The following is a 9,038-nucleotide window of genomic DNA, read 5'->3' on the forward strand; positions in this document are numbered from 1 at the left end:
TGTTGACCCTCTGGCTCATTTTAATGCTATTTCTGTGGTTGAAATATTTCTGGTTTATGACACCCACTTCTGTCAGTCTAGCAAAGTCCAGATCTTTTAATTGTTTGCTTATTTGTCTTTGTTTCCTTTGGTGATGAGGAGAGGGATTAAGGATCCTCCAATTTGTGGTTCACCTACATCTTGCAATAATCATTTTTTATTTCCTTTCCCATCACCTCTCCATCGCTAAAGGCATTTCACCTTTCATGACTCTTAAATACCACAGAAGGCATGCATGTAAGACTGTCCTTTTAAATTATTTCTGTCACAAAATAAAACTTTTAATGCCTTAATATCCCTTTTCCTATAGTTCATGCTTTGACTTGCCTAATCAGATGTCTAGTTTGTTCAAACATAGTGTGCACTTTAAGTAGCAGTATCATGTACTGGTATCCTCTGCCTGTCTTTGCCAGTCTTCCTTTGCCTTTGTTCTCTACAGAGTACTGAAAGAGGCAAAAGTGGAATGAAAAATTGATAGATGATGCATAGCTGTTTTGAAATCTTAGCATTTTCAATCATCAATTTATGCTGACAGTGTGGTTCTTATAGATTTATTTTTCCTTCTTATTGTATTGCGTGCTTTTTGGAAGATGTATTAGAAGATACCTCAATAGTCAGCAGCCATTATGTTTATCAATGCCTCTTCATAAAATCTTTCAAGTGTTCGAAGTTGCACATTAGATCCTATATAAATCTTTCCTTTTCATGGTTAGTGTTTAAAATCATTTTTCATTTCCTTTACCCTTTTTCTAAGAAATTTTAACTGCTTATAATATAACAAAATTTTATATATTATTTATCCATAATATTATTCTAAAGAATCATTTTTATTTTATTTTACCTGTTCAGAAACAATCAGAAGGAAATACAATGGACTTTCAAATGTCACAAAAACTATCAAGTAGGCCTAAATTCAGTTTTAGATTTACAAAAATATTAAGGTGATAGTAGAGAAAATTTTCATAATCTACCCTTGCACACAGAATTCCCCATAGTACATTTGTTGTAAGTAATGAATCAATATTAATATTTTATTATTTTTAAAGATTTATTATTGTATAAGAAGCAGAATTACAGAGGGATGAAGTGACAGATCTTTCTTTCTTTTTTTTTAAAGCTTTTGTTTAATGAATATAAATTTCCAAAGTACAGCTTATGGATTGCAATGGCTCCCCCCCTCCATAACTTCCCTCCCACCTGCAACCCTCCCCTTTCCCATTCTCTCTCCCCTTCCATTCACATCAAATTCATTTTCAATTCTCTTTAGATACAGAAAATCAGTTCAGTATATATAAAGTAAAGATTTCAACAGTTTTCCCCCACATAGCAACACAAAGTGAAAAATACTGTTGGAGTACTAGTTATAGCATCAAATCACAGTGTACAGTACATTAATGACAGAGATCCTACATGATGTTTTTTTTAAAAAAATTGATTAATTTTCTATGTAATTTCCAATTTAACACCAAGTTTTATTTTTGTTTGTTTGTTTGTTTTGTTTTGATTTTTTCATTTTCAATTATCTATATACAGGAGATCGATTCAGTATATACTAAGTAAAGATTTCATCAGTTTGCACCCACACAGACACACACAGTGTAAAAATACTGTTTTAGTACTAGTTATAGCATTACTTCACATTGGACAACACATTAAGGACAGATCCCACATGGGACGTAAGTACATAGTGACTCTTGATGTTGATTTAACAATTTGACACTCTTGTTTATGGCGTCAGTAATCTCCCTAGGCTCCAGTCATGAGTTGCCAAGGCTATGGAAGCCTTTTGAGTTCGCCGACTTCAATCTTATTCTGACAGGGTCATAGTCAAAGTGGAAGTTCTCTCCTCCCTTCAGAGAAAGGTACCTCCTACTTTGATGGCCCCATTCTTTCCACGGGGATCTTGCTCGCAGAGATTTTTCATTTAGGTCTTCTTTTTTTTTTTCCCCCCAGAGTGTCTTAGCTTTCCATGCCTACAATACTCTCATGGGCTCTTCAGCCAGATGTGAATGCCTTAAGGGCTGATTCTGAGGCCAGAGTGCTATTTAGGACATCTGCCATTCTATGAGTCTGCTGTGTCTCCCACTTCCCATGTTGGATCCTTCTCTCCCTTTTTATTTTATCAGTTAGTATTAGCAGACACTAGTCTTGTTTGTGTGATCCCTTTGACTCTTAGACCTATCAGTGTGATCAATTGTGAACTGAAATTGATCACATGGACTAGTGAGATGGCATTGGTACATGCCACCTTGACGGGATTTTATTGAAATCCCCTGGCACATTTCTAAATCCAACATTTGGGGCAAGTCCGATTCAGCATCTCCCCAAATGTACATCTCCCTCTATTTTTCTCATTCTTATATTTAACCGGGATCACTTTTCAGTTAAAATTTAAATACCTAAGAATAATTGTGTGTTAATTACAGAGTTCAACCACTAGTACTAGAACAAAAAAATACTAAAATGGATAAAGTATTACATTGTACAACAACAGTCAGCACAAGAGCTGATCAAGTCACTGTTTCTCATAGTGTCCATTTCACTTCCACAGGTTTCCCCTTTGGTGCTCATTTAGTTGTCACTGATCAGGGAAAACAAATGATATTTGTCCCTTTGGACTGGCTTAATTCACTCTGCACAATGTTTTCCAGATTCCTCCATCTTGTTGCAAATGACCAGATTTCATTGTTTCTTACTGCTGTATAGTATTCTATGGAGTACATGTCCCATAATTTCTTTATCCAGTCTACTGTTGATGGGCATTTGGGTTGGTTCCAGGTCTTAGCTATTGTGAATTGAGCTGCAATAAATGTTAATATGCAGACAGCTTTTTTATTAGCCAAATTAATTTCCTTTGGGTAAATTCCAAGGAGTGGGATGGCTGGGTTGAATGGTAGGGTTATATTCAGGTTTCTGAGGAATCTCCTGACTGACTTCCATAGTGGCTTAACCAGTTTGCATTCCCACCAACAGTGGGTTAGTGTCCCTTTTTCCCCACATCCTCTCCAGCATCTATTGTTGGTAGATTTCTGAATGTGAGCCATTCTCACTGGGGTGAGGTGAAACCTCATTGTGGTTTTGATTTGCATTTCCCTGATGGCTAGTGATCTTGAACATTTTTTCATGTGCCTGTTGGCCATTTGGATTTCCTATTTGGAAAAATGTCTATGAGGTCCTTGGCCCATCTATTAAGTGGGTTGTTTGTTTTGATGATGTAGAGTTTCTTGATTTCTTTGTAGATTCTGGTTATCAACCCTTTATCTGTTGTGTAGTTTGCAAATATTTTTTCCCATTCTGTCGGTTTCCTATTCACTTTCCTGAATGTTTCTTTTGCAGTACAGAAACTTCTCAATTTGATGCAATCCCAATAGTTAATTTTGGCTTTGACTGCCTGTGCTCCTGGGGTATTTTCCAAGAAGTCTTTGCCAGTACTATATCTTGCAGGGTTTCTCCAATGCTCTCTAATAATTTGATGGTTTCGGGTCATATTTTAGGTCTTTAATCCATGTAGAGTGAATTTTTGTGTAAGGTGAAAGGTAGGGGTCTTGCTTCATGATTCTGCACGTGGAAATCCAGTTTTCCCAGCACCATGTATTGAATAGATTGTCCTTACTCCAGGGATTGGTTTTGCATCCTTGATCAAATATAAGTTGGCTGTAGATGTTTGGATTGATTTCTGGTGTTTCTATTCTGTTCCATTGGTCTATCCATCTGTTTCTGTACCAGTACCATGCTGTTTTGATAACAACTGCACTGTAGTATGTCCTGAAATCTGGTATTGTGATGCCACCAGCTTTGTTTTTGTTGTACAAAATTGCTTTAGCTATTCGAGGTCTCCCATGTCTCCATATGAATTTCAGCATCAGTTTTTCCAGATCTGAGAAGAATGCCTTTGATATTTTGATTGGTAATGCATTGAATCTGTAAATTGCTTTTGGGAGAATGGACATTTTGATGATGTTGATTCTTCCAATCCATGAGCATGGAAGATTTTTCCATTTTTTGGTATCCTCTTCTATTTCTTTCTTTAAGGTTTCGTAATTTTCATAGTAGAGATCTTTAATGTCCATTGACTGGTTCATTCCCAAATGCCTGCAACCGCCAGGCTGGGTCAGGGCAATGCTAGGAGAAAGAAACTCCATCGAGATCTCACACAGGTAGTAGTGGTCCAAATACTCAGGTTATCTTCTGCTTTCCCATGTGCGTTATCAGGGGAGCTGTATCAGATATGGAGCAGCTGATAATCGGACTAGTGCTCCAGTATGGCATTAGAAAATAAGAACTTGGTAGTATATGCACTCATTTCTACAGAAACATCTTTTCTTTCAGTCTCCATAAGCTAATAGAATAAAGAAAGAAATGGAAGTATACTAACCCATGTACATACAGATAAATGTATATTGTGATAAACAAAATTACTTACTGATGTCTCCAACTCTAACCCATCAACCATGTATTACTGGAAGCCCACTGCTTTCCACAATCTGTGTCATCCATTTATTTTCTAAATTCTAGTATACCATTCTAGTAGTATCACAATTATTAACCCATAGCCCAGTGGAGAACAACTTTATCAACCAGATATTGGGTTAGTGTGCTGTTCCTTTCACTTTTAGTCTTACTGACTCCATTAATTCCCAAAGCTACTGGATCAGCACCTTTCCTCCCTTATCTCCATCTGTGAAGTTGTGGCATCCATTTTTTAAAAAATTTATTTTATTTATTTGGAAGGCAGAATTGAGAGAGAAAGAAAGAGTTGGTTTCCATTTGAAATATAGATGAACTGCCTTATCACAATAATCTTTCCTTCTTCCCGGGATGTTCTACCTTCTAAAATAATTATTTTTTTAAATTTAGAATACATTAAGGTTCACTCTGTGCAATAAGTTTCTATAGACTTTTTTTAGATTTATTTATTTATTTATTTGAGAGGTAGAGTTACAGACCGTGAGAGGGAGAGACTGAAAGGTCTTCCTTCCACAGGTTCACTTCCCAAATGGCCGCAGCTGATCTGAAGCCAAGAGCTAGGCACTTCTTCCGGGTCTCCTGCATGCATGCAGGGGCCCAAGCACTTCTACCACTTTCCCAGGCCATAGCAGAGAGCTGGATTGGAAGAGGAGAAGCCAGGACTAGAAATTACATCCATATGAGATGCTGGCACAGCAGGTAGAAGATTAACCTACTGCGCCATGGCACAGGCCCTGATATAGACCTTAACAAATGCATAATGTCCTATATCTAGGCTTAGATATAATATGTTATACTTTCACCTTCCAAGATATCCCTGATACTTCTCTTCCTGCCTACCTCCATCTCTCAACATTTTTTAAAGATTTTTATGTATTTATTTGTTTATCTGGGGAGTCATCACTCCCCAGATGACTGTAATGGCTGGAGCTGCATTGATCTGAAGTCAGGAGCCAGAAGCTTCTTCCAGGCCTCCCACACGGGTGCAGAGCCCGAGAACTTGGGCCATCTTCTGCTGCTTTTCCAGGCCATAGCAGAGAGCTAGATAAAAAGTGGATCAGCAAGGACTAAAAATGGCACCACATGGAATGCCAGCACCGCAGGTGGCAGCTCAATCTGCTATGCCACAGTGCTGGCCCCTATCTCTCATCTTGAACCTCTGACAACCACCATTCTTTTAAATGTCTCTATAATTGTGACTACCAAAATGTCATATACTGAGAAAATATAGCTGCTTGTTTTTTTATTTTTTTAACCTGGCTTCTTCCCCTTAATATTATGTGCTTAGAATTCCTCTGTACCTATACATAACTTAATTACTTAATTTAGTTGCTAGATACAATACTTATTTGTCTAGTGAGAAACATCTTGATTGGTTCCAGGTTTTATTGATTATTAATACAATTTTCCATATTAATAATGTATGGAATTTGTATAGAATACAATTTTCAAATCAATTGGAACATGATTTCTAGGATATTATTACTGTATCTTAATAATGTCATGTTTATTTTTGTAAGAATCTGCTACACTTCCAAAGTTACCGAAACATTCTTACTATACCAGCAATGAATGAGATTTCCCATTGCTCCATTTCCTTACCAAGTATACTGCTATCAGGTTTGAAATGTTAACCATCCTAAGTCTGCCATGCTATCTTGTGGCTTTAAGTTTTAATTCTTCCTGACATATCACTTAAGTATCTTTTCATAAGCCTTGCCATTTGTATATTTTCTCAGGTGAGATGTCTTTTCATCGACTTAGAATTGGGCTATTTGCTTTTGTATTGCTGAATTTTAAGAATTGTTTGAATATTTTTGATGTCAGTCATTTCTTGGACATGTGCTGGGTCAATATGTCTGTTGGCCTTCATACCTCAGCTCTTCCATGAATACAATAATATTAATTGATTTTAGTTTGTTCAACTATTCCTTTCCATGAAAACTGCATTGATAACTTTCAGACTATATTTTGAGCTGAAAGCAGAAGCTTTTTGGATTAGTATAAGTGGGCATGGTAGATGGAAATTTTGAGAATTCTAATTCCTCAAGTTGACTACATGGGGAACCTAGGAGCATCAAAAAATTTTAGAATCAGTTAAGGATATATTAAGTACATTTATATTTCTACTCATAGGATTCTATTGATGTGAGAAAGCTAGACTGAAAATTAACTGCGTATATAAAAACATGATATAAATATAATGCAACATTAAACAAATATATTTTCATATATTCACATATGACTTAAAAAATCAATGGTTAAGCAAACTTGATGTGTACTGGTATGAATGTGGGAGATGTAAATATAGAGTGAGCAAGCAAATAACCATATGGTCCCCATGTTAAGTGTCTGAAATGACTGAAGGAATAAATTACATGAGGTCTAGAGTGTTCATAGTTCCAGGGATTTTAATTTTGTATGATACTAAAAATGTACCAGTGTTTTGCTGGGTATTTTGGCCCCTAGTCTTTATAAATTTCTTACATATTGATAAGATTCTGGCAGGGGAATAGATTTAAGATAAACTCAATACTGCATAATTATGGAAAGATCAATTGGTACAAATGTTAAGCACAACTTAAATGCTAAACTGCAAGAATCTTTGTTGCTAGATGTCCAAATAGGTTGGTTATAACCCAAAGAGGTTGCAGTTCTGCCAAACTTGTGGCCTGGCAAAACTGCTTTTTAGTAATGTTTAGGAAACTTCATTAAACTTATTCACCAAGCCAACTTGTTGGCTAAAATGTATGACAAATTAGAACCTGTTTCAATTCTACTTCCAAGTCCATAGCGTGAAGCACCCCAGTTTTATTGAATGCAATGGTTGTCTCTAGGATCACTGGAATCTTTGAAGTGTATCTGGATCTTTTTTTATTTTTTTAGATTTTATCTATTTGAGAAGTAGTTATAGAAAGAGAGTGGAAGAGACAGAAAGGTCTTCCAACCACTGGTTCACCTGCACATGGCCACAATGTAACTGGGTCAGACCAAAGCCAGGCACTTCATCTGGGTCTCCCACATGGCTGGTGGGGGCCCAGGCACTTAGGCCATCTTCTGCTGCTTTCCCAGGCACATTAGCAGGGAGCTGGATTGGAAGTGGAACAGTTGGGTCTCAAACTGGTGCCCATATGGGATGCCATTGTCGCAGGTGGTTTTACTTGCTATGCCACAGCACCGGCCCCTCAGCTGCATCTTAGGACTATATTTTTCCAAATACAAAAGCTATTTTCAGTTAAAAGCTGCATACCGCTTTGGTCTTATAAACATACTGCATCTTCATATATCATTCCACCTTCAATGAATGCGAGAGTAATAAGGACTAGAGTTCTCTCAAGCACTGCAACACAATGAACAGCAGTACAGCAACTGCTCTACACAAAATTTAATTTTTACAAGATTTAACCAGTCATCAACAATCTGGTAAGACTAAAGGCTAATGAAGATTATGCTAGAGATCGCACCATGCCCTAGTAAGCTAAGCCTCTGCACTGACATCCCATATGAGTGTAGGTTCGTCTCTCGGTGGCTCCACTTTCAATCCAGCTCCCTGCTAATGGCCTGGGAAAGCAGTGGAAGTGGCCCAGATGCTTGGGTCCCTGCACCCATGTAGGAGACTGGGAGAAGGTTCCCGCCTCCTGGCTTTGGGTCAACCCAGTTCCATTCATTGCAGCCATTTGGGGAGTGAACCAGAGGATGGAAGATATCTCTGTCTCTCCTCCTCTCTATAACTATGCGTCTCAAATAAATAAATGTTTTTAAAAATGCACGTCATGTTTCTCCACAAACGTCACGGCATACGTTGTTTCACATACTCTTACTAGTGTGGTCACTCCATATTTCTTTTTTTTTAAGATTTATTTTGTTTATTTGAACGATAAAGTTACAGATAGACATAGAGCCAGAGAGAGAGGTTTTTGATCTGCTGGTTCACTCCCCAAATGACCACAATGGCCAGATCTGAGCTGATCTGAATCCAGGAGCCAGGAGCTTCTTCCGGTATCCCACGTGGGTGCAGGGGTCCAAGAGGTCGGGCAATCTTCTGCCATCCCAGGCCAAAGCATAGAGCTGGATAGGAAGTGGAGCAACCAGGACTTGAACCAGCGCCCAGATGAGATGCCGGTGCTGCAGGCTGAGGCTTTAACCCGCTGGCCACAGCACTGGCCCCAAGTCACTCCATATTTCTTAAGTTCCTCAATAAATTTGTTTAACACTTCATTGGTTGGATTATAAAAATAAAGGATCTCATGTTCTTGTATGTGATTTCCACAGGATCGGGGCAGTTCATTTGAGCCATGTTAATTTACTTAAAAACATTTAGTAGGGCTATGAAAGAATTTTAAAAACTGAATACAGAAATCATGCAAAGAAACTACAATCTACCTCACTATCTTCTATTTAGAATTTTCAGTGTTTTGAGTGTGAATTTGGGAGTAATGAGAAATAAAATGAAGCCCTCTTAACAAGAAGCAGCCATTAGGGGGTGGTGGTGTTCCTCATGGTGGTAGCCATGCAGGCAGCGGCAGGGGCAC

The 9,038-nt window shown here is 37.9% G+C and overlaps 1 pseudogene; it reads right to left on the reverse strand.

Annotated features, from left to right (window-relative positions):
* Positions 1 to 7,317: 7,317 nt before the first annotated feature.
* On the reverse strand, positions 7,318 to 8,803 carry LOC133758298 (protein tyrosine phosphatase type IVA 1-like; annotated as a pseudogene).
* Positions 8,804 to 9,038: the final 235 nt, after the last annotated feature.

Source organism: Lepus europaeus, chromosome 4 (assembly GCF_033115175.1).
Source record: "Lepus europaeus isolate LE1 chromosome 4, mLepTim1.pri, whole genome shotgun sequence".
Taxonomy (NCBI): Eukaryota; Metazoa; Chordata; class Mammalia; order Lagomorpha; family Leporidae; genus Lepus; species Lepus europaeus.